At 47.1% G+C, this 24,944-nt stretch overlaps 1 protein-coding gene and 1 long non-coding RNA gene across 2 annotated transcripts in view; one reads left to right on the forward strand and one right to left on the reverse strand.

Moving 5' to 3' along the window:
* Positions 1 to 20,804, forward strand: part of LOC145715624 (uncharacterized) — a 90,118-nt gene extending 69,314 nt beyond the window's left edge. Inside the window, exons 3-4 of the long non-coding RNA XR_014137980.1 lie at positions 18,340 to 18,513; positions 19,007 to 20,804. This is a non-coding gene — a long non-coding RNA (uncharacterized LOC145715624). The remainder of the gene's footprint in view (positions 1 to 18,339; positions 18,514 to 19,006) is intronic.
* CACNG2 (calcium voltage-gated channel auxiliary subunit gamma 2) overlaps positions 1 to 24,944 on the reverse strand; it is a 108,709-nt gene that overhangs the window by 40,366 nt on the left and 43,399 nt on the right. The window lies entirely within an intron of this gene.

The following is a 24,944-nucleotide window of genomic DNA, read 5'->3' on the forward strand; positions in this document are numbered from 1 at the left end:
AATAAATCAGTGATTAAGTAGAGTCTGTGTGTGTGCACGCACACACACGCATTCTCTCCAGGAGCCTTTCCTTTCTACTCCATGCACACACAGGTACTGTGACACAGGCCTGTTCCCCACCCCTCCCCACTTGTCTGCTGGGACACGGTCTTACTCATCCTGGCATCACAGACTCGACAAGGCCCTGGCGAATAATAGCTGCTCCGTGAATATTTCTTGAACAGCTGAGTTAAAAAGACAACTTTGTGGCTTTGCAAGGCAAGCCACACGGTTTTCCGTGTTAAGTATGCACGTTGGCTCATGTCTTTGCGTATGACAACAACAGTCAAGCAGCAGGTGACATTTACTGAGTACTCGCTATCTGCTGTTCACCCTCCTCAGTGCTTTACATCTGTGATCTCGTTTAACCCTCCAGACGTGATTACAAAACAGGCACCGTCCTCCTTGGTTAGAAACCGGGAAACTGAATCACAGAGAGGTTAAGTGACTTGCCCAAGGTTGCTTAGCTGTGGAGGGGCAGGATTCAGACCTGGCCAGTTGGCTCCGCCTACTTTTCCAGAGTCCCCCCCACGAAGCCCTGGGCCCAGACCAGGTGCTGCATGAATCACTCTGTCGGTAGTTCCTCCTTGTTAGCATACCCCAGAATGTCTTGGAGGGCTTGTTGAAACACAGACTGTTGGACCCCGGCGCCAGTTTCTGATTGACAGAGTGTTGAGTGAAGCCAGAGAGTCTGCCTTTCTAAAGCTAGGTGCCGACGGTCTGGGGACACAGTCTGAGAGCCGTTGGCCCATGTCTGACTTCCTTACCCTTAGAATAGGAAAAGCGAGTTCAGTAAGGTATGTAGACACAAGCCATCTATGAGTGGGGCTGGGTGCCCAAGAAATGCTCCGTGAAAGCAGAAATTCAGCTCTGAAGTTCCAGAGGGAAGAAGGAACACGTTTTAGGCCCCTACTATATGCCAGCCTTGCCCTGGCACTAAATTACTTAACAGGCAAGGCAAGACATCTTCCGCACTCAGTCTTCAAAATTTGGAGAAGTAACAGAGGCTCACTCCTGGAGAAGGTTTTGAGGTGTTAAGAGTATAGCATTTGGCATTCATATGCTGGGACCAGATTGTCAGTAAGAGTTACAGTTCTGCCCCTTCCTGGGGGTGTGATCTCGGGCATGTGACTTAATTGCCTTGTGCTTAGTTTCCCAATTTGGGAAATGGGGTAACAGGAGTATCTACCTTATCACTTTCATTGTGAGGGTCAAGTGAGTTAGAATAGCACTGTCTGGCCCAGAGCTTGTCAATGACTTTGTCAACTGTTAGTTAACGCAGAAAGGGCGAGATTCAGGCCAATGAAAGGGAGCTGGACTGAGAGTCTAGGGAACTGTTTATAAACTGATTTAATAATAATAATGATGATGATGATGATGGTAGTAATAATAATAATTGCTATTAGTATTATTCATTGAGACATTTGTGGGTCAGTCACTATGCAAAATTCTACTGAGTTCTCTTAGTAATCTCAGTTGTTACTTCTGCTGTCTGGATGGGGAGACTGAAGGTCTGTGGGGTTAATTCCCGTAACACTCTGCGTGACCTTGGGCAGGTTGCCTACCCTCTCTGGGCCTCCAAGATGGGATTGACCTTGATGTTCTCTAAGGGGTATGCTGCTCCTGTGACTGCTCACCCCAATCATTAGGACACATCAGTTCTTAAAGCCTTGGCAATCCCCGGAGTGGGGAGCTCCTCTCCTTTGCGTCTTGGGTATCAAAGGAACAAAGTCCCTGGAATTTGTGATTTGGAATTCTAGACACCTCACGAATCGTATCTGCCGTACAGCTCCTTCCAACGCTAGGCGTCCGTATGGGAGGTGGCAGGGATGGCCCAAGGTGAAGCTGTGAACCAGGAGGAGGCTTCTTGGCACCTTGTCAGCTCCCCCCCACCCCACCCCCTCCAGTGGTGGGGGCAACCGCTGTCCTTTATGCAGCACTGACTGCGGGCCCGGCGCCACGTGTCCTCCCCTTGAGCTTCCTGAGCCCGGTAGCAAGCCCGGGAGGTGCAGAGTTTCCCTTTCACAGAGGAGAAAACAGGCCCAGAGAGGTCAGGCTGCTCACCCAAAGTCACCCAGCTCAAGGGTCAGGGTCAGGATTGGAATCCAGACCTATCTGCCTCCCAAGCACATTACCAGTGACCACCACCCTAAACTGTCTCTCTGGTCTCCTTCTTCCTCTTTCCCCTGATTCCTAGTCCTTCCTTCCTTCTGCAACTCACCCCCCCCCCCCGCCCCCAACCTGCTCCTAGTGTCCCTGGAAAGGTCTGATAAGTGCCTTCTAGGTACTAAGAAGCAGTAAAGACATCCAACCCTCACACTCTGATTTGGTAGATCTGGGGTGATGTGCCCTCTTGATTGTAAACCACAGTCCCTTCTGGATCTAACCTTCTTTGAGGCTAGGATCCTAAATGTGTTCAGAAGGGGCTCCTGCAGCCCCACTAGCTGGAGGAAGTCCCGGGTGTGATGCTGCAGCACATTTCAACCACGCAGCTCCAATCTGTTCTTTATACAGAAGAAAGAGCACTGGATATGGAGTCTGAAAACGCATTCTGGCTCTCCCAATTACTCACTGTGTGACCTTGGGCAAGCCCTGTCCTCTCTCCGCACCTCATGGATGAGAGGATTCTGGGCTCTATAGTTTGGAGGTCACATTCTGCCTTCACGCTGCCTGGAGGGCAGGATCCTTCAGGGCAGGGCACTGGCACCCCCCATTTGCCTCGGTCGGTGTCCCTAAGGTCTAGAGAGCACCTCTCACAAGCTCTGTGCTCCGTAAATACGGTAGAATGGGTGAATGGCGCTCCTAAGCATTGAGTGGGCTGCTCCATTCTGCAAACTGTAACATATTAGATCCAGATAATCACCAAGATCGTAGCTAATCTCGGTTCCTAAAAGAAACCGTATTATGTTTTGTCTGATTTGATAACATAGCTCAGCTTTGGGGAAATTTTTGTTTACCTTTAACCACAGTTAAGGAAAAAATTTTTAAGCAAAACCTTCTGAAAGCAATTTGACTACAGGGGTTTTTCTACCTCTAGTCGTTTTCTTGGAGAAAAGCAAAAAAGGCAAACAAGCGGCTACTTAGTAATAGGCAATGCTGTTTGGGAATTTAAAGGGACAGACATGAAAAATTTAGCAGAGTGAGCTAGCTGCCCCTGAAAACCTGGTTATAAATTTGCGCTGACAGCTTTACAATTGGTGACAACTGTAGACCAACCAAGAGCTCCAAATTCTAATCCTATTTCTGATCTTGACTTGTTTTGGTCTCTGAAATGAGTCACTAAAATGCTAGAACCAAGCTTGCTCCTCTGGCAAAGGATGACAACATCGACCTACTTCATTCTTGCCTCTTGTTTGTTTCTCTTTTCCTTTATTTGTCTTTTTATGGAATCATCTGAGCCATATCACTCTTGCCCATTTTTATTCTCTTCTTCCACCTTTTCCATCTTCACCCGCGATTCCTCTGTCTTATTTTTTTTTAATTGGATGAAATGTGGAGTTGGAAGATAGAAACCATCAGGCTTTTGTTAGTGTGTTTCCTTCTTCATCAATGAGGACAATGTGTACAGAAGATCTTGTGGATTTCACTGCAAAGGCGAGCTGAGAACTGTAACCAATCAGGAGAGAGCTTTCTCAAGAGCTCCAGAAATATTCGGGTTTTCATCTACTCACTATTTTGCTTTTGAAACCAGATTCCCAGCCCTTTGCCAGAGTTCCTGGCTCCAGTGTTAAAAGGTGCCCCTTTGTGCAAGCAGAAAAGTTACAGTTGATTAAGAGTCTGCAGCTACAGCTAAGACATCTCAGCCTCGGCCTTGGCCAGAGGGAGGACTGGCCCCAAAGATGGTCCGTGAGTGTGTGAGGAAGGCATTTATTTGGTGCAAGCTTTTGTCAGAGATGACTTCATTTAATTATGGTATAATTCTGCAAGCTGGTGTCCTTTTACAGATGGGGAAACTGAGGTTCAGAGAGGGTAGACGACCTGGCCAGGGCCGCATAGATAGGAAGTGACCCAGCCCTTCTGACATCCTAAGCCTGTTTCCATCAGTTAGTCTCCTTTCGGCTCAGTGGTGCTGCCTCCTGGCATCAGGCTTGAGATGAGCTGATTGCCGCAGGATGGGAAGGGACTGGGAATCGGGTGAAAGCCCCTCACACCCACTGCTGCCTTCCCGGGGACTGGGGCCGGTGGGTGGGGGTGGGGTGGGTAGGTATGAGTGGGGGTGGAGGCTGTGCCCCTGGAAAAGTGGGAGGGGCAACGGGCTCAGGGTGGGGCTCCTGTGGGGTGTATGTGTGTGGAGAGAGAGAGAGAGAGGGAGAATGATAGAACCAGGATAAATATGTAACTAGGTGTTTGCTTCCAAAATGAAAATAGCGTTATGATTTATTTCTGATTTTAAAAGCAAGGCATGCTGGTGGTAACAAATTTAGTCTGCACAGAAAGGAAGAGTAAAGGAAGTGAAACCAGCCTATAATTCCACAGACTAGAAAGAACCATGACCCGAAGCTAGGCTTTGAGTTCTGCATTCCAGGGCTTAGCTACCTTAAATTCACCTCAGTCTTGCCCGTTGGCGAGTTTCCATGGAGACCACCAAAAAACGGCTAATATGAATAACTCTGATTTTTGAATTTTGGACTCACTTAGGGGTAGCTGGGTTGATGTCACCTGATAATTCCTTTAGGGTTTATTTTCTCTAAGATGAATTTTAAAACTCGCAAAATATGGTTAGCTCATTAAAAGTCATGCTTTCAAAAACGAACTATATGAGAAAAATTTCGATATGATGTTTAGACAAAAGGGGACGTAAAATTGGGCATCCAACATGATCTGAGCCTGGATTAAGTTGTGTATCTAGGGGCACCTGAGTGGCTTAGTTAAGCGTCTGACTTCAGCTCAGGGCATGATCTCACCGTTCAAGGGTTCAACGCCCCCCCAGCAGGCTCCGGGGCTCTGTGCTGACAGCTCAGAGCCCTGGAGCCTGCTTCAGACTCTCTCTCTCTCCCTCTCTCTCTGCTCCTCCCCTGCTCACACTCTGTGCCTCTCTCTCAAAAATTAATAAGCATAAAAATGAAAAAAAAAAGACGTATATCTATATTCACAGAAAAAACAAAAGAATTTGCAGTTCTCTTAAAATGTTACCTCCTAAAATGTTATCAATGTGAATTATTTTAATTGTTTTCTTTATATTTTTCTGTATTCCTGAAGTTTAAAAAAATTTTTTTGAATGTTTATTTTTGAGAGAGAGAGAGAGAGAGAGAGAGAGAGCTCAAGCAGGGGAGGGGCAGAGAGAGAGGGAGGCAAAGAATCGGAAGCAGGCTCCAGGCTCTGAGCTGTCAGCATAGAGCCTGATGTGGGGGTGGAACTCTGGAGGTGGAACTCACGAGCTGTGAGATCAGGACCTGAGCCGAAGTCAGATGTTTAACTGACTGAGCCACCCAGGCGCCCCATGTATTACTTTAGTTTTTATAAGGGGCATGTTTTGCTTATACAGTCAAAGAATAATATGCTATTTTTAAAAAAGGATAGATGTTTGGGGACAAGATGTTTTTGAAATACACAGTGACTAGTATGTGCAGAGACAAAATAAAGCAGGGTATTAAGCAATTTCCTGTTGACCTTAATCAACATTCTAGCCTGGATGGATGTTGGAGAAAGAGGTGGGAGTAACTGGCTGAGGGAATGTTCATCTGAGTTTCTGAAATATTCATTTCCTGCAAATCCTCTCCTCTGCAGCCATCTCCAATGGAAATGCCAGTTTCTGTCTGTAGGAGCCCTGAAAGCCCTCATTTAGAGTTAGGGTTCTGCTTTCCCAGGGAGACTGGTGGTTTTACCCCTGGACATCTGCCAGAAATCAAACAAAAGGGACAGGTAGGAGAAAATAGTCTGTAATTTCGGCTCTATGGATGTATGTCATGTACAGCTTGGTGTATGTTTCTGGTATGAAACTATCAAAAACTCCCACAATAGCGCCCACTGTTTGGGTCCACCAGCAGGGACACTGTGAGCCCAAAGATCCCTCCTGGGTGGAGCTAACAAGCTTCTCCAGCCTCCCATTGCTCTGTCCTTTCCAAATGAGTGGTAAAGACAACAATAAAAACCAAGAATCCTTAAATCTCAGGGGAGAGTGGAGAGGTGAAGGGAGGTCTGTTTTATGGCACACCTTCAGTAAAAAAGATTTACAGGTAAGTCATTTTCTCTTCTTTCTAGGTGTTATATTGAGAGGGTCCAGTAAACTAAACCCCAGAGAGAGCTTGGTATAAATAAAAAAATCCGACAACTGTCAAAACAAATAGCAACCAATCAGAAATACAACGTTGAGGGAAGCTCCAGTTCTCAAATAATTTAGAGAAGTGTTAGCCTGTTACAGCAAGAGTAAAGACTTAAAGGGACCTTGGGAGGCAATTTAGGATGTCTCCTGAATCTCAAACTTGGAGATTTGATTGAGAGAAATGGGTAATACAGGTCTAGTTTTATCTCTAAGGAATAATCAAAGCTCTAAGTATCAGTGAAGAATACAGTCTTTCATTCGTTCACCTGGCAGTCACCGAGTGCCTTCTCTGGACAGGCTGTGAACTGGGTGATGGAGAAGCAGAGTGGAAGGACACAGACCCATCCCCATGGACCCCAGAACATGGAGGGAGGAGCCATAGCTATCGTGCAGGGTGTTCTATACAGGGATAGAGGTAAATGCTGGCTGTTATTGTGGGAGAGAGAGGAGAAGCAACACTGTGGTGTGTGTGTGTGTGTGTGTGTGTGTGTGTGTGTGTGTGTGTGTGTGTGAGCTGATGATTGGCAGAACTGAATTTGAAAGACACAAAAAGTTAGGCAGGTAAAGGGAGCCGGGTGATAAGTATATAAGCCAAGAAAGATACAATAGTCATTTGTTCATTCATTCATTTGACACATATTGAGCTCCTACTGTGTTCCAGGCACTTTCCCAAGAACTGAGTGAACAAGACAGACAATGCCCTAGCCTTCAGAGTGCTTATAATCTAGGGACCAGGCAAAGAACTGCTTATAATCTAGGGACCAGAGTGCTTATAATCTAGGGACCAGGTAAGCAACAAATCCACAAAGAAGAGCCTTTCAAAGAGTAACGTGTTGTGAAAATATAAGAAAGTATAATGTGATCTGAGGGTGTGGTAGGCCTGAAGGTGGCCAAGGACCATCTCAGAGAGATTGCCTTCCATGCTGTGCCTTGAGTCATCAGTCCAAAGATCCAGGGAAGAATATCCAAGGAGGCAGGAACAGCAAATGTAAGAGTTAGAACTTGGTGTCTTCAAGGATCAGAAGAAGGGCATGAATGAGGGGGACAGTGGAAGGGGAAGGGGGTATTGTGGTCAGAAAGGTAAGCAGGGGCCAGACCATGTAGTGCCTGTGGGCCCTTGTGAGGACTTTGAGAATTGTTTGTAAGGGGTGTGAGTGGGTAGGTAGACCAGTTGGTCAGCTATGGTGATAGACCCTGGTGGGAAGCCATGGTGGCCTGGGTGGAGGTCGTAGTTGTGAACTTGGTCAGAAGATGACAGTTTGGGATTATGTTCTGGAGGTAGAAGCAACAGTTTCTATGGAAGGATTAGAAAAGTGAGGGGAGAAGGAAAGAGGAATAAAGGATACCTTCTGGGATGCTTTTACCTGAGCAGTGGGTAGATGGTGGCCATTTATAGAGGTGGGGAAGAGGAAGTTTGTTTGTTTTGTTTGAAGGGGGGGGGCAGCAGGCATGGCATAAACCCACGTTTATGGACAGGGATGAGAGATGACAGGAAGGGCAGGCAGAGGTCTTGAAGGATCCCATTGGCCCCATGAGAGCACCACATGAACACCAAAGCCTCAGGTAGTCAATGAAGACTTTTGCAACCGGGGCGGTGGGGAGGAGGGTGGGTTTAACACTGTCTGGTTTCATCGTTTGAAAGATGATGAGCTTCCAGTGTAGGTGTTTGCTTGGGGGGAGGTGGCAGGAAGCAGAGATTAGTCAAAATGCTGTCGTAATAGCGCAGGCAGAGCTGGCGGTAGGTGAAGTAAGGGGGGACGGAGAGAAGGGACAGGTTCTTGAGCTATTCAGCGCATAGAAGATGCGGGACACAGTGTCTCATTAGACGTGCGAGGTAGATTGTGAACATTCATTTTATGGGTTCCATGGAGTTCATGGATGGTTTCTGTTCACTGCAATGCAGCACAGAGCGTGGGGAGGGTTGAGGAGGTGAGGAGTTAAGTTATAGACTCGCAGATGTGTTATAGTCAAGTTATAGACTCGCAGATGTGTGTTATAGTCAAGTTATAGACTCGCAGATGTCTGTTGCTTCCCTCATAGCCATTTGGCTCCTCCTTCTTCCCTGCCCCTCCTTCAGCACAGTCCTGTCCTTTAGGGGAAGCTGACCCAGCGCCCAGCTCCAGGGGTGGTCCCCCTGTGTAGGCAGGTAACTCACCCCCGGCCAATGAGTAGTATGAAAGTGGTCATGTGACTCACTTGGGCCAATGGGATGGGGGGACAGGTTTCCGAGGGCTTTTGGGAAAGCAGCTTCATTGCTTTTACCTGAGAGTGTCTGGAAGCAGCCCAGCCTGGTCGCCTGGATGTGCAGTCCCAAATCACTGCAGCTGTCTAGCCACCTCTCTGAGGATATTGAGACCCAGGCAGACAGGCTGGAGCTGCCCAGTTATGTGAGGAAGCTGTTTGCATGTCGTGCAGCCCGTTTGCATTTCCCTTACTGGCAGCTCGGAGCATCTGGACAGATACAAGGGCCAGTGGGACATCCGTGGAGATTTCCAGCAGGCACGTGGGCATTCTGTGTGGGCCTGGAGCTCAGGGTAGAGTCTGAGGTGGAAAAAGAACTCTAGCTCGCACTCCTGAGGGTTGGTGTGAATAGGATTGTTTTCCTATTCAAATAAGACTTAAAAAAAAATTTTTTTTTTTTTTTTTAACGGGGAGAGAAGTGGAGTAGTGGAAGGAAAAACTTCCTTGAAGAGTGCTCCGCGGTGTGGTAGTGTAGGGGTGGCTTATGGAACCTCTTTAATTAAAAATCTGAAGGAGAGATGCTAATCATTAGAATGATTCAGACACTGTTCAAAGAGAAGCTGAATGACCTATTTTCTGAGATTTTTTTAAAAGTGGAAATTCATTTTGTGTTCGTTGCCCCAGACGACCTCTAAGAGATGGAGACTAGCCCAGAGGAAAGAAGATGGGAGCTTTGGGGTCTGGCACCCACAAAGGCCAAGTCCAGATTTCACACTTAGGAGCTGAATTCTTTCTCTCCCTGAGCCTCTTTGTGAAGTGCAGAAAACCAGTCCCCTCCCTCCCCCAAGGTGGTCCTGTGAATTAAATTGGAAGCTCCTATAACGAGCTTGTACTGTGCCTGGAAAATAGTAGTGGGGCGGGGAAGGGGGAGAGGGAAGAGGGGGAGGTGCCCCTTCTTTCCATTCTCTCTCCATCTGTCTCCCATAAGGCTTTTTTAAAAAAGTATTCTATTATAACTTTTAAAAATGTTTATTTATTTTTGAGAGAGAGAGAGAGAGCCTGTATGAGCGGGGAGGGGCAGAGAGAGAGGGAGAAAGTATCCCAAGCATTCTCCAAGATGTCAGCACAGAGCCCGTCTTAGGGCTCAAACTCACGGGACCGTGAGATCATGACCTGAGCTGAAACCAAGAGTTGATCACTTAACCGACTGAGCCACCCAGGTGCCCCGCTCTCCTAAGGAGAGCTCCTTATTTCCAGCATCCTCCGCTGACGGACGTGGTTACCAGTGAGCTCTCCTTGTCAGATCTGACAGTTTGTTCACATCTTCCTCGACCAATCACTGGGCACTTGAACTGGCCCATCACTCTCCTTGAATTTCCTCACTTGCCTTTGGCATCCCCGACCCCGAGTTTGGTTCTCTTCCTGCCCCTGTGGCTACTCCTTTCTGTCCTTGTTGGCTCCTCATCATCTTCTAGATGCTAAGAGGTAGAGCGCCCTGGGACTCAATCCTCAAGCCCCCAACTCTAGCATCTCACCCCTCAAGTGGTCTCATCTCAGCCGAAGCAGAAAGCCCAACGCCCTTACCATGGGCCATCAGCCTCTGCCAATCTGCCCCTCCCAGTTTCCTCTGCTGCCTCCTACCATTGTCCCCCGGCTCACCAGAACTCCTTGCCGTTTCAGGAAAATGCCATGCACCCTCTCTGTTCAAGCCTCCTCACTTACTGTCCCCTCTGGCATGGCGTCTCCCTACCTCACTTGTCTCAGGTCCTTGTTCCAATGTCACTGTTTCAGAGAAACCCTCCCCAGCACCCTGGATAACCTACCGTCAGGCTTCATCCTCTCCCCTGAACCTGCTGTCACAGCGCTCAGCACTGCTTAATGCATTATATATTTATTCGTACATCTCCCCCATTAGAATGTCACCTCCTTGAGGTCAGAGATCTTGTTTTAGGCACAGAATCTCCAGCTTCTGAAATGGTGTGTGGCACAAAATGGGCTCTCAGTAAATCTTTGTTGAGTGAACGCGTTCACTGAGGATTATGGCTATAGCCATTACCAATGTCATTATTTTCCCCAACTTTAAGATTCTACTATATATGCGTGCAAAGAGGGAGGCGCCAGTTGACTTCCCGACATCCCTCTTGGTTTTCCAAGTCCAGTGGATGCTCTGTAAATGGCTTACATGGGAACAGATCCAAACAGAATTACTGACGCTCAGGGGCCTCAGATCACCGCACTGCTGGGCATCCTGTACTTCCTAAAAAGCCATCCTGAGTGATATGGTTAGAAAGCCACTTAGACATGTCTGTTTTGGAAGCAGTCGTCTGACCTATGGTGGGAACGTCAAATGAAACAGAAACATTCTGACGTTTTAAGAGCTTTAATTTACTCACGATAAAAGCCATGGCATCCGAATATGTCAAGTTTATAAGGCATAGACTTCAGAACAGGAATGTGCCTACCTAATGTGAGGGCATGTCAGCGAATTGATTGACTTGTTGAAGGAGGACACTGGGAGCATCTTTGGAAGACACAGAAGATGTATCTGGAAAATATATCTGAAAGTCGGTTTTAGGGTGAACCTGTCATGCTCGCTAGCAGTATGAAGTTAGGTTATAAGTGGAATCGAACAATTGCCAAGGTGATTCAGGCAGATGCATCTCAGAGGCCCCGAAGGACAGCACCCCCATGACCGTTGCCGATCAGTGGGGTGTAGTGGAGAAAGCATGGACTTTGGAGTGACACAGACCAGAGTATGTATCCTAGCTCTGCTGTGTGACATCAGGTAAGTTACTTAACATCTCTGGGCTCTGGTTTCTCCTGTCACGTGGCAAAGACTGCTATGAACCACCCCATCTGTTTTCCCGGGAGCCCAGAACTCAGCCCGACTGCATTTCTGAGCCTTCCTCGCAGCTGGGTATGATCGCGTGCCTGAGCTCTGGGCCGAGGAACGTGATGAATGCCATTTGTGTTGCTTCTGAGCGTAGCCCGTAAGAACCTCTCAAGGGCTCTCTGTCATGCTCTTTGCCCTTCTGGCCTGAGGCAGAGGAGCCTGGGAACTCCAGAAGCCATGTGCCAGGGACGGTGGAGCCACAAGACCAGGAGGCATAGGTCCCTGCATCAGTGCCTCTAGGAGAGCCGCCTGTTTGGGACTTTGAGTGACCGAGAAACCAGGTGTCAACGAGAAAGACAGTTCTGTGTTTCCTGCCCCTGGGATTTGGGGGTTCAGTTGTCCTCTCAGATACTACTTGCCTAATAAATGAGGAGAAACATTTTTGTTTTTGGAGACTTGAAATACGTCTTGTGTTTGAAGCTCCCAGAACACGTCTTGATGTGCAGCAAGGGATCGATACTGGTTCTTACGATCCTCTTGCCTAGTTAGTCTATCGTGGCCATCCCACGTTGGCCCTCAGAGGGTTTTGTTGGCCCTTATGCGCGGTTTTGCTCTCTGCGGTTTCTGTGACCCGCTGTCGACCTCGGTCTGGATGCACACGGACGGCATGTCAGGTCAGTGATAGCCTAACGCTGTGTCACATGCCTGCGTCCTTCACCGCACTTCACCTCATCAAGTAGGCAATTTATCATCTCATATCATCACAAAAAGAAGGGCGACTACAGGACAATAAGATGTTTTGAGAGAGAGAGAGACCACATTCGTGTAACTTACTGTCCTATATATTGTAGATTGCTATGACTGTTCTATATTATTAGTCATTGCTGTTAATCTCTTATGGTGCCTAATTTATTTATTTACATTTAAAAAAGGTTTTAATATATATATTTATTTATTGTGAGCAACCTCTGTGCCCAGCGTGGGGCTCGAGCTCACCACCCCAAGATCAAGAGTCTCACGCTCCACCGACTGAGCCAGCCGGGTGTCCCTTAGGTGCCTAATTTATAAGTTGAACTTTATCATAGGTATGTAGGGACAGGAAAAAACATAGTATATAGAGGGTTCGGTACTGTCTGCAGTTTCAGGCATCTACTGGGTGTCTCGGAACGTGTCCCCACAGGGAAGGGGGACTACATAGATCCTAAAATATCAGACCTCTGAAGGACAAGAATGGAGCGTCTCTAGGATCAGCCATTAGAATTCAGAGGAAGAAGTTCCCTTTGGTTGGGCTCGTTAGGGAAGACTTAACAAATCAGCACGTATCAGGAGAGATTGGTTACATGGGCCACCACAAATTGTGGTCGACTAAAAAATTTCTGTTTCATTTCAGACACATGAGATATTCAGTCTTTTAACACTTATCCGTTGCTAGCCATGTTAGCAAGGTAGGCTATTAGAAAAGTAACCTAGAATATGGAAAAGCTGTAAATTAGGACAAGGGTGTTCATTACTGGGACACTTAAAATGTCAAATGATCAGAAGCGACCCAGATGTGAAGTAGTGGGAAACGGCTGAGGCAGATCAGGGCTCCTCCTTTTGATGTACTCTGTCCCTGTGAAACTTCATCGTTTCCGCCTGCATAGGTGGCTACTCCATCTATGACTTTGGACCTGACTGCTCCCAACTCCACTCCCATATCTCTAGCTGCCCACAGGGTGTCTCCGTTTGGGTGTCTCCAAGACATCTCAGACTCAGTGTCTCCAGCCTAAGCTTAAGAGTCACACACTGTCCCCACCCCTCTGCCAGGCCCCTCTGCCGTCCGGCATCTCCTGCCTTGTCATCTTTGTGATGAAGAAGTTGTGAGAATCAGGATTCTAGACATCTCTTTTAAAGCCATCCTCTTCTCTTTATCTCTGCCACTGCCCCCCCCCCCCCTTGCCCGGACTGAGCTGTCATTTCTATGTGCCTGGACTGTGGCTCACCTGTCCTCCTGCAGGCAGCCTCAGCTCTTCTCCAGTCTTTTCCACCTCATCTCTGAGCATTCGCCCCAGCTATTTCCTCACCCTGAAACTCCTCAGTGGCTTCCCACTGCTTTTATTTTTTGAAGTTTATTTATTTATTTTGAGAGAGAGGGAAGGAGGTGGGGCAGAGAGACAGAGAATCCCAAGCAGGCTCCGCACTGTCAGTGCAGAGCCTGATGCAGGGCTCAAACTCAAGAACTGAGAGATCATGACCTGAGCTGAAAAAATCAAGAGTCAGTTGCTTAACTGACTGAGCCACCCAGGTGGCCCCCCACCCTCACCACTGCTTTTAGAACAAAGACCCAAATCCCTCACTTGGGCCGCCCGTACCTCCTTGTCTGAGCCTTGCCTGTCTCTCCGCCTTCTTGTCCTGCTGTTCCTCTCAATTCCTTCCCCACAATCCAGCCACGGGCCATTGCTCAGCTCTTCTCTCTGCTCCGAATGCACTGTCCAAACCCACTCCCCCGCCTCCGAACACACAATTGCCAGGCTTGCCTTTGGCATATCCTCCAGATGCCCTGGACCCATCACCTCAAGGTAGCTGTCCATGGTTCTGCATCTAGGTCAGGTTCCTCTCGGACCTGCTTTGTAGCTTACACACAGCCCGGGCCAAGGAAAAGATGGCTCAGGGGCCTTCTGGATGGTGAGAAGCCAGGTGTTAAAAAACATTTGTCACTGATGATGCAGCGTGGGTATCTCCCTTTCTACAACTGAGTGTGAGACCATGGAACGTAGTTCTGATACCGAGTTTGAACCAGGGCTAGTCATTTCGTGCCAAAAATATTTACCACGTGCTGGACACTGTGCTGTTTCCTCTGCTCCCCGGGAGCTTGCCATTTGTTGAACACATTTCAGAAATCTGGGTATCAGGAGAGCAAATCTGTCTTCAGGGAACTCCCGCAAACGTGTTTTATTTCCTTGAGTAAGACATTTCATTTTCTGGGTCTCACTTTTAATAACAGTCCTTGCTGACTGCCCCGTGGTGACGGGGGCTGGCGTTCATGCTGCTAACATACTTGGACACCTTCAGGCCTTGGGTGTGATGCAGAGGAGAAGTCGGGCTTTGAATCTGAGCAGTTGAAAGTGTGACTTTCCCAAGACCCTTCCTTCATCCCTGCCGCCCACCCCCCCCCCCCCCAGAGGACCTGTGCTATTCAACCAGAGAGCAGAGCAGGTCCTGGCTGGCAAGGACCCAGGGATTAATGTCCAGGGCGTTAACATCATAATTGGCCCGGCTTTGAAGGCGGCAACATCTGCTGTGTGAGGCCCTGATGCCAGAGCCCACGTGGCACCTCCCGGCTGGCCAGGACCCCCTGTCTTGGGAGGTTGGGAGGCAGCCGGGGTGGCCTGACGGCTGTACTTAGCACACGCTCCATGGTTACTGTCAGGTGTTGAAAAGCTCTCATTAGGGCCAAGGAATTGACTTGTGTCCAGGGCTTCTCAGGAAGGCAATGGGGACCCACGGGAAAGGCTTTGTGCTGGGAGGCGCCCAGGGACTGGTAATTGAGTTACTGGTAAAGTACTGAGGCACCGTGGCCATGATAAGTATTAGTGGCGTGAGGCTGGCAGACTGTTGCAAGGCTATTCTGCACTTTTCCTTTGGCATGGAATACTTGGAGATTAATTCTTTCTTGAAAAATGTTTACTGGGGCAGTAGAGCCCGGTATTCAGGAGGGCAGTGGGGAAGTCGGATCACCAGTATCTGGAGGTGGCAAAGGGAGAAGATCACCATGCCCCACACCGTGGCATGCATTGTCTCAGCAACAACATTCCTGGGACGCCTCGTTTTCCGGATGAGGAAACTGAGGCTCCAGCAGATTGGATGGCCTGAAGACACAGTCATAAAAGATACATTATGGATTAGAATCTTATCTGTTTTCAGGCCCCCACTGCCCTGACTACATCATGGGTGCATTTATGGACACGGCCCAGTTAGGTCCATATAGTTTCCTTTGCTCAGTTTCCTGCTTCCAAAAGAGCTCTCAAATGCATCCACTTCCTAACACTTCTGGCCCAAGCGGCTCTTATCTGCATGACTGCAGCCTCCTAACCAGCTTCTCTGCTCCTCCTCTGCTCCCCTTTGCCTACCGAGTGGGAACAGATCTCAGGATGTCACTTGCATGCTTCCCATCCCTCGAAGGGTTGCCATTGCCATGAGGCTGGATTCCAAAATACTTAACAAGGCCTGAAAGGCCTCCCCACCCCCACCCCGCCCCATGTCTCCTTCCATCTCTGGACCCTTGGCTCTACCCACATAGTCTTCCTGTACTTTCTGGAAGGCTCTAGGCACTTAATCCTGCCTTTGGGCCCTCACATATGCCACTCATTCTGCCCGAAACTCTTCCCCGACTTTTTCCTGGGTGACTTCTAGTCACCCTTGAACGTTTCTTCCTCAGAGGACGTTCCTGTCTCCCAAAGCCCTCTCCTTAGTGTCCCCACTCTCCCTTCTTCACTTGTCAATTATTTGCAAATATTTTTTTCTTCTGTGACTTTGCTGGCTGCTTGCTTTGGTCTTGGTCTTTTCTCTCCCTCTGTTTTATGAGCTCCTGGAGGCTAGGGACCAGGATGGCTCTGTTCCGACAATCTCCCTGCATCAAGCACATTGCCCGGCACTCAGTGCATTTCCAATAAGCACATTTTGTATTTGTTGAATGAATAAATGGTTCTCAAAAACTGTTGGCATTGTCTCTGACAATGTAAGTGCATGTGGCATATTTATATCAGCCAGTTCATTCTAAGGCAGTTTTCATCCATTTATTCATCCATGTGTCATTCCCATCAATATTTACTTAGTACCAACTGGATGCTGGGGATGCAAAACTGAACAAGAAAAGTTGCCAGCCCTCTAGTAACTTAGTAACTTGGGGGAGGGGCGGGGCGGTGGAGACAGAGCCTGAGCTGAGTCAGGTGTGGGTGACTGGTCCTCCAGTTACTCAGTGTGTGACCTTGGGCAAGTCACTTGTCACTTCACTTCTCTGAGCTCCGTGCGGGCGGCTCCTCTGTAAAATGGAGATAAGCAGACACATCTCGCAGGGCTATTCTCTTGCGAACACAAATGAGCTAAAGTGCATAAAAGCAGAGCTCAATAAAGAGAAGATGTTATTTTTATTTTTATTAGCTGGGTGGGGCATAAAGGGGGAGCCAGGTTATCTACCTGGTGGGGGGGGAGGGGAATTAGAGAGGCTCTAATACATGATGAAGTGCCTTTGAGGCAGGGTGGGTAGAGGTGGGGGCTTGTTGTGTGACAACAGAGGGACTTTTGGGGGGGATCTGGATTGCGGTGTTTTGAAAATGAGCATCTCCTCATGTCTCTCTCCCGGGGGTGGGGGGGTGGGGCGCACACCACCTTCCCTTCTTCTGAGAATAGTTCAGTTTGTCTTTGGAAAGCCCGAATGCACCACGCCTCCCCCACTCTCGTCCCTGTTCCCATGCTGTCCCCTTTTCCCCCCCACCCCGACCCAGCTGCCAAGCCTATACCTCTGTTTCCCCTTTCCTCTCAAAACTCGGAAGAAAGGAGGATTGGAAGCGTCTCTGTCTTCCATCCAATGAAATTAGGAGTTGGCAGCTGTGGTTCTATTGATCACTACTCTCCCCTCCCAACCTCCTGGAGACTTGTACCCAGGATGGACAAGGCAGAGATATGAGACTTAGCAACGACTTGGAGATGGATGGGGACCCGGAGGCCACCTCATGTGGCCTCCATCCTGGCAGTGCCCTTGAGGAGGGGCCTTGGTGGACACTCTCTCCAATGTGCCCCAAGGTCATGTCAGTGGGGGCCAGTTTCAACATGTATCAGTGGTGTGAACTTCAGTCTCTAAGTCCACAATTCAGTAGAAAAACACTGCAAAGTAAACATCTCTTCAAGGAAGAAGTGGCAGGATATTGAAGGGTTGGGGCTCTGGGAACCTCACCGCCGGGATCTACATTCCAGCTCTGTCATCTTGGACTGATGAATACAGCTCAGCCTCAGTTTCCCGATCTGTAAAATGGGAATGATAATGGTACTTCCTTCCTTCCTGGGAGCTATTATGGGGATCACTGCAATAACAAGGGGGGAGCCCTTAGAACACTGCCACGTCCAGAGTGCTAACATGATACGTGTTGACCGTTATGATTAAGACTTGGTGGAACCCCGCCGAAGCAAGGGCTGGAGTGAGATGAAAAGGGCCCAGAAAAATCGCCAACCTCCCTAAATCCCTCTTTCTGCTCTCTGAGGACTCAAATGCCTTCGCCAGGGAGCAGTACTTTTCACTGCGTGGCAACAGAGAAGCTTGTGGCAGAGTAAAGAGAGCCAGGCCTCTGCAATGGGCAGACTGTGGGACTCTCAGCAATCACCCGGCCCATGGGTAATTACCTACCCTTGCTGTACTTCTGTTTCCTCACTTGCCGGACCGGGACCCCCATCTCCACAAGAGAGGGTAGGACCTGACATCTCAGCATCACGCCCCCTGGTTCGCTCTTGTCCAGGCCACCTTAGTGACTGGTTACTGCTGCTGTCTCCTGACGGGCCTGTCTCCCTGTTTGTCCCCATATAGGCACCATATAGCTTTCCCCATATAGTTTGTCCCCATATAGCTTTCAGAAGCTTGCTCTGAAAACCCAGGTCAACGAACTTCCAATGTCGCTGCTTTCCTTAGACCCTCCAGTGGCTTCCAATATCCCCGAGTGGGTAACTCTCATCCTGGCCTACAAAGCATGTCTCTCCCATTCACTCGGCTCCCTCCCATGTGCCTCCTGCTGGGAACACCCCAGGGCCTTTGCTCATGCTGTTCCCGGGCCCTCAGCCTGGAATGTGTTTCCCCCAGATAGCAGCATAGCTCATTCATTCTGCCCAACTGTCCCCTCCTCTGAGAGTCCCTGCGCGGCCACCCTATCTCTCACGGCATTTCCTTTTGGGCGCTCCCTGTCCCCTTCCCCTGCTGGATATTTCTGCACAGCACTTATCAGCGCTTGACAAACGTTTATGTATTTGTTAGTCTATTGCTTTTTTTTCTTCTCATCAGGCTGCAGAGCCCAGAGAGGGGAGGATCCGACTCTTTGATCTCTGCTGGATCTCCGGCACCCGGCACAGTGCCTGGCTGGGTGTAGATAGTAGTTTTTGAATGAACAAGTGCAGAGTGTGTCCAGGGATTAACGTTGTGAAAATGGGCCTGGTCCATTGTAGGTGTTTGATAAAGGTGAGTTTTTAATCCCTTCATTATCAAGCTAGAAAGAACACTGAAAAAGCAAATACCCTTGGGAGGGGCAACACGTTGATTTCAATTCACCCGGGATTCCTGCAGAGGGGAGGACTAAGCTGGGGGGTGGGGAGGAAGGCAGGCCGAGGGCCCCAGCCACTCTTCCCTTGCTAAGCAGTTTTGCCTCTGGCCAGCTTTGTTTATGCCTGTGTAGGATGATTCTCCAGGCAATTGAATTGAATTACCCTTTTCATTCTAATAATCTGAACAGAATTCAGATGTGGTATTTGATGATGTCTTGTCTATTGAACGACCGCAGGACTGCCTGGCACGTTGCAGCAAACGACCATCAACTTGAGGGCCGCCGTGCCTCCACCAAAGTGCCAATATTTCCGTGGAAAATCCCGGTCATTTACAGTTTATGTCTCAAAAATGAATTTTTATTTCATTGGCTTAATCTTTAGAGTTATCAGAAACGTGTGTTTATTCCCAGGGAGACTTCAAATGCAGGATTCTGGTAACAAGACCAGAGCTGGAAGATTTCCTTAAGTGGGGGAAAGAAAAGCGCTCCCTGCCTGGCTAGAATTGCTGTGTGTATGATGCCCTGCAGAGAGAGAGAAGAGAGCAGGCTGGATGCCTTCCAAAAATCAGAAGGGAAGCTGATTCCTACTTGGGAGGGTGTTAAAATCTTAAGAGCAAGGCCAACAGACCGAGGGGAGAAAGTGAAGGAGAGAGAGAAATGTGTGAGCATCTTTTCCATTTTTTTTTTTTTTTCTGTTTTCTTACAGCCAAATGCCTGGAAACCTGCGGCATCCGGCAATTTCCTGGCCGCAGCGTATAGTAAGCACTCAGGAAATGTAAGTTAAATTGGAGTTGAATTTGGCTGATGAGGGTTTGGAGGCAGTGTGAGCTGCTGTGATCTGATTCGACCAAGTCTCTCCCCGCACTCCCATCCCCCTGGTGCATTCATATTGTCTAATAATCTGTCACAAATAGCAACAGCACTGAAGCCTTTCACTGTGTCACAGGGAAGGATCCAGCCCTTCCCAGGGAATCTCCCCCGGCACAGGAGCCGGCCCAGCTCTGCCCACACACTGGGTCTCTGAGTCAGAAGGGCATGTTTTTGCAACTAATTTTACTACTCTTGTTTCTGTCCCATTGGTCAAACCCTGCTAGCTTTTTTTGGGAAGGGGTCTGCACCAGCTGAGATCCCAAGATTAGTTATATTGATAAGGAGAAATTTCTCTGACCAGCCTCCCATCCCGCTTCCTCATTTTCTGCCCTTAGACAACTCGAGAAAGATAGACTGCACTGTAAACAGCATCATCACTGAAACATTTCCTGGCAAGAGCTCTTGGAATCATAGATAATTAGTGAACTTGTAGCAGCCAGCTAACTCAGCGCCGATGCAAAGCTACTCGGTTAGTCACCGTAGTATCTCCAAGTAAAGGGATTACTCCAAGCATCAGTTATGGACAGATGCGACTGACTTGTACTGTCCCAGTCTTTTGTGGGTATAGCAACAAACAAACCAGACCAAACTCTTTGCTCACTTGTGACTTATATTCTAACGATCCACATTTGTCTATCTATCTTATGCAGTGACCTGAAATGACACAGACAATAAAATTACAAAAAGAAAAAAATATCAGGATCAAATAATATGTCAATGAGAAGGGAAGGTCAGCATCAGAGGAGAAGAAATACCACTAGGCAATTCATAGGGTCCTATCGAGCTGCCAATGCCAAGTGGGAGCTTTGGTCTGAAGCTCCCTGACGACCAAGGTAGAGAGGGAAAGTATATGCGTCACACGAGTCTCATTTGTTCAGAAAGGGATATCGGTACTTTCCCTATTTCTTCTTATAATAAAATCCATTATCTAATCATATGACCTTATTTAAGCCTTAGAACGATCCTTTGACTCAACTATCATTCATCTTAACCCCATTGTACAGATGGAAAAAACTGGGACTTAAAAAGCTGTGTACCTTTCCCAAGGTCTTATCTGGGAAGTGGCAGAGGTGAGGTGAATTTTCAGGCAGTCTAACTTCAGAACCAGTGCCCTTAACCACGTACGGTTGGCCCTTGAACCACGCAGTCAAAAATCTGAGTATACCTTTTGACTCCCCCGAAACTTAACGACTAATAGTCTGTTGAGTGGAAGCCTCACTGATAACATAAACAGTTGATTAACACAGTTTGTATGTCATATGTATTATATACTGTATTCCTAGAAGAGGAATATGTTAGAGAAATGAAAATGTTAAAGAAAAGAAAATGTTAAGAAAATCCTAAGGAAGAGAAAATACACTTACAATGCTGTACTGTGTATGTGTGTATACATACATGTACTGTGTGTGTGTGTGTGTGTGTGTGTGTGTGTGTGTACGTAAGTGGACCCACACAGTTCAAACCTGTGTTATTCAGGGTCGACCACTTCACTGTCTCTCCCTCAGGGCAAACTGAAAAAGTACATGAATGGCCCTTGAGCAAAAGCCTAATTGCCCTGGGAGATGGTCTCCTGCCAGAGATCTGGGAGGAAAAAAAGAGAGAGGCACATCCATGTGAAGTGGGAAAATAACAGTGGGTATGAAATTCATCAGCTTCTAGGCCCAAGACATCCCAAGAATGGGAAAACCAGAGCTGTTAGGTCCCAGGTTCGGGACGGCCCGGGCTAAACTAACCTGATAATCTTGTACCCATTTCCTGTTGTCATAAAGGCAGAAATAAGTGAAAAACAATCCCCGCTAGGTTGGCTCTGCCTGTTCTCAGGCTCCAGCCTTGCGAGAGAGCCTCAGTAGGTCTGAAAGAGGGGCTGTAGTGCTGGGGTAAGCAGTTGGGGGCGCTCTCCAAGGTGCTGAAGCAAGAGGCTCTTCCTTTTCTTTCCAGATTGGCTGCTTGCCTTCTGAGTCACTACTCCTGGTAACCACATGAGTGGAAAAAACAAACAAACAAACAAACAAACAAACAAACAAAAATCAACGCTTCCTCAAAATAGGAGACAAACTACATGACCAAGTTGAGGAAATGTGCCAATTTGTAAACGTTCAAGTTTATTTACAGGCGATGCCTATGTAGAGGTAGCATAGGGTAAAGGTACAGCATGCGTTCTGGAACCAGACTGCATTGGCTCAGCAACTCACTAGCTGAGGGACGTGGGGCCAATTTGTTAAACCTTCTATGCCTCACTTCCTCACCTGTAAAATGGTGGTAGTAGTAATAATAATAATAATAATACCCCAGGAAGATTTGCTGTGAGGACCAAATAAGTTATAAGTCACTAAGCATTGTAAAAAGTGCCTGGCAAATAATAAGATTGATATGTGTGTTTGTTAAGAAACATCTCTTACAGCAAAATTGCTTGGTAATGGGGTCATTTCTGGGATGATGAACCCAGCAGAGTCACTTCATGCCGTTGGGTGAATCCAGCCTTAGGGGATGCGGTGATGGCAGATGACATAGAAAATGGTATCTTGCTCTCATCCCTCTCTATCACATTTACATGAAACACGAAAGGCCTGTACACCAGATGCAACTGCCTCTTGCATCTTGGACTTCTGAGTCCAATGATTTTCTAAAATGTTGAATTCTGTTTGCTCTACAGTTTTTAAACAACAGCTGTTCATCCACCCCAGAGGTGGCAGTGAGTCTGTGTTGGGGGATGTTCAGCGCATACCCACCTCCCTCGGCTCCTCACGGGGTTGTTAGGGGGTCTAATTAATTACTGTTTGTAGAACATTGAGAAATTCTCTAGTGAAAGTTGCTATAGAAATGCAAGTTGCTGTATTATGATTACATGTACTTGTAACTGTTTGCAAAGTTTACTTATTGGGCAGGGAGAGAGGGAGAATATAGTTTTTTTTTTCCTTGATGATAGTGGATAATGCTTTGTAAATTGGCATTTATGGATGTCATATCACTTTATGGAGATGTATCTTCAGAGCTACAGGAATCTCATAATGGGAAATGTACATTGAGGATTTCTTCTTTTGCTTTTGTGCCTCTCTCTCTTGTAACTCCTTATTTCCACAGTGAAACTAATGTGAAAAGAAATAAACATTGTAAGAAGCAATCATGTGTATCCAAACTTAAAAAACCCCAGTACATATTTCTATACAAAATTTCCTACATAGAGCCAGGTGGTTTTTTGTTTTTTTTTTTTTTTTTTTTTTTGCCTAGAACACTCCTCCCGTTAATTTATGCTAAAGGTTGAGCAACATTAGGTTGAAATAAAATTTTGAAGGAGAAACGAAGAAAGTTAGGGATACATGTAAACTCCAACAATTAAAATTTTGTGTTGGGCGCCTCTAAGTCTTGGCTTGGCTTTATTTTGTTACATTGTGTGAAATGACTAATAGCAAGCTCACATCTGAGAAATGTCTTTCCATGGTTATACATGCACTTGTTTTTTCTTTATTGTCTACTTTCCCCGAGTTTATAGGGAAATACCTATTTTATGGGTATGATTGACCACTATATGAAACCTACCCACCTTCCTCTAATGTATCTGTTTCCTAACTCAGGTGTGAGATTAGTGATACCAATCTTGACGTACTAAAAAGAAAAAGCTGACTGGAATTAAAAGTTAACATTATATAGAGGCAGCACCAATCTTGACGTACTAAAAAGAAAAAGCTGACTGGAATTAAAAGTTAGCATTATATAGAGGCAGTGCCCAAGACCTTGTTTGCGAGCTGTTTACATGGTGATGAAATCTGCATCAGATAAGAATGCTATCAATGCTGCCATTAGCGACTCCTCAGCCAAGTTTTATCTATAGCCTCACAAAAATTGATTTGCAATCAGTTATATTTGTTTTTTAAAATCCCATAAAATCTAAGAAGCCTATTTTAGTCTGTAAAATGGAGCAAATAATTGCCTCTTTTACATGAATAAAGTGTAAAATCCACACCTGGACTAATGGCCATTTTCTTATTCCTCAGAAGGCCCTTTGATCTCCAGCCACACCATACACCCCGTGGATGTTCTACTTTTCTGCTCGTTTGCGAATTTCTAAACTGAGTTTGGAATTCTCATCGACAATCCCTGCCATGTTCTGCTACCTTGCCAGCTGCAGACACTGACTTTCTCTGCCCCAGGGTCCCCTAGTATCTTGTAGGTGATGAGATTTCTCACACACTAATCCATAAAGAAAAGAATGAATGAATGACCTGGGGCTTACTTCTTGAGGGCAGGGACTCTACTTTTATATTTGCTCGTAGCCCTTGGTATGGTGGGCTGATGGCAGGGGGCAGATAATGACACTACTTATCCAAACCGTCCCGTGCGCGTCCGCTCACGATGGCTTTTGTTCCTAGAGGATTAGCCATGTTGCAAATGATCAATAAGTCAAATAATCCTGGCAGATCTTCATTTAAAATTCTTAGAGATGCCATCACTTACTTAACTGCATTCAGTCCTATTGATTTACCTCTCACATCCTTCTACTTTTCTCCCTCCCTACTGACCATCCTAGCCTGGGCCACCACCGTCTCTCACCTGCACAGCTGCAGTGGCCCCCTCAGGTCTGCCCGCAGTCATTCTTGCTCCTTCTTACCTCTTCATCTTCATTGTAGCAGAGGGGTCATTTAAAATGCAAGTCTTATCATCTTGATTATGGGATCCTTAAGACCCTTCAGTGGCTCTCATTGCTTTAAGGAATGAAATAACCATCTGCCTTTGTCTCTCCCTCCACAAGTCTTGCTTCACTGTCTTTAGCCTTCCTGGTTCTTAATTATCTCAATTTGTCCCCCCACCCCCACCCTGCCTTAGGACCCTTGCACATGCAGTTGCCATTGCCTGGAATACTCTTTTCTTCCTCACTTTTCACCTGATTACCATGTCATCCCTTAAAGCCCAGCTTCCCCAGGCTAGCTAAAGTTTTGCTTACACACTCTTTCTAACTCCCAGGCCTTTTACCTTCCTCCCAACATAGTTTGTAGGGGTGTGTGTGTGGGGGTGTATGTCTAAGCTCCATGGGAGCAAGAGCTGGGTCTGCTGTTTGCTCCCCACTCTATTCCCAGAGCTTAGAATCCCCTGGGACAACATAAGGATTTAGAAAAAAAAATGTTGAATGAATGAGTAACTCTAGAATAAATTTAAGATCTTTGTCTAATAAAGTAGGAGTCAAGGAAGAAATTTATACGCTCAAATGTCTGCTTCCCAGCTGCTGGGAAGGTGTGCATCACCCAGCTCTACTCTCGGCGAATCCTTGGTATCAACCTCAGAAATGATGCGATATTTTTCCCAGTATAAGTTCAGCCCTTTATAAAATAATTCCAGCACACCGTGGCAGGTGTCCAAGAGGTCCATAATTGAATGCAAATAATTTAAAAAGAGCACATGATTTCCAAATTAAGCAACAGAAAAAACAGTACCGTACAATTGTACAGTGATGATTCTGTATCGGTGAAATAAATAGCCCAGAAAC

The sequence above is a fragment of the Panthera onca genome, chromosome B4 (assembly GCF_046562875.1).
Source record: "Panthera onca isolate mPanOnc1 chromosome B4, mPanOnc1 haplotype 2, whole genome shotgun sequence".
NCBI classification, from domain to species: Eukaryota; Metazoa; Chordata; class Mammalia; order Carnivora; family Felidae; genus Panthera; species Panthera onca.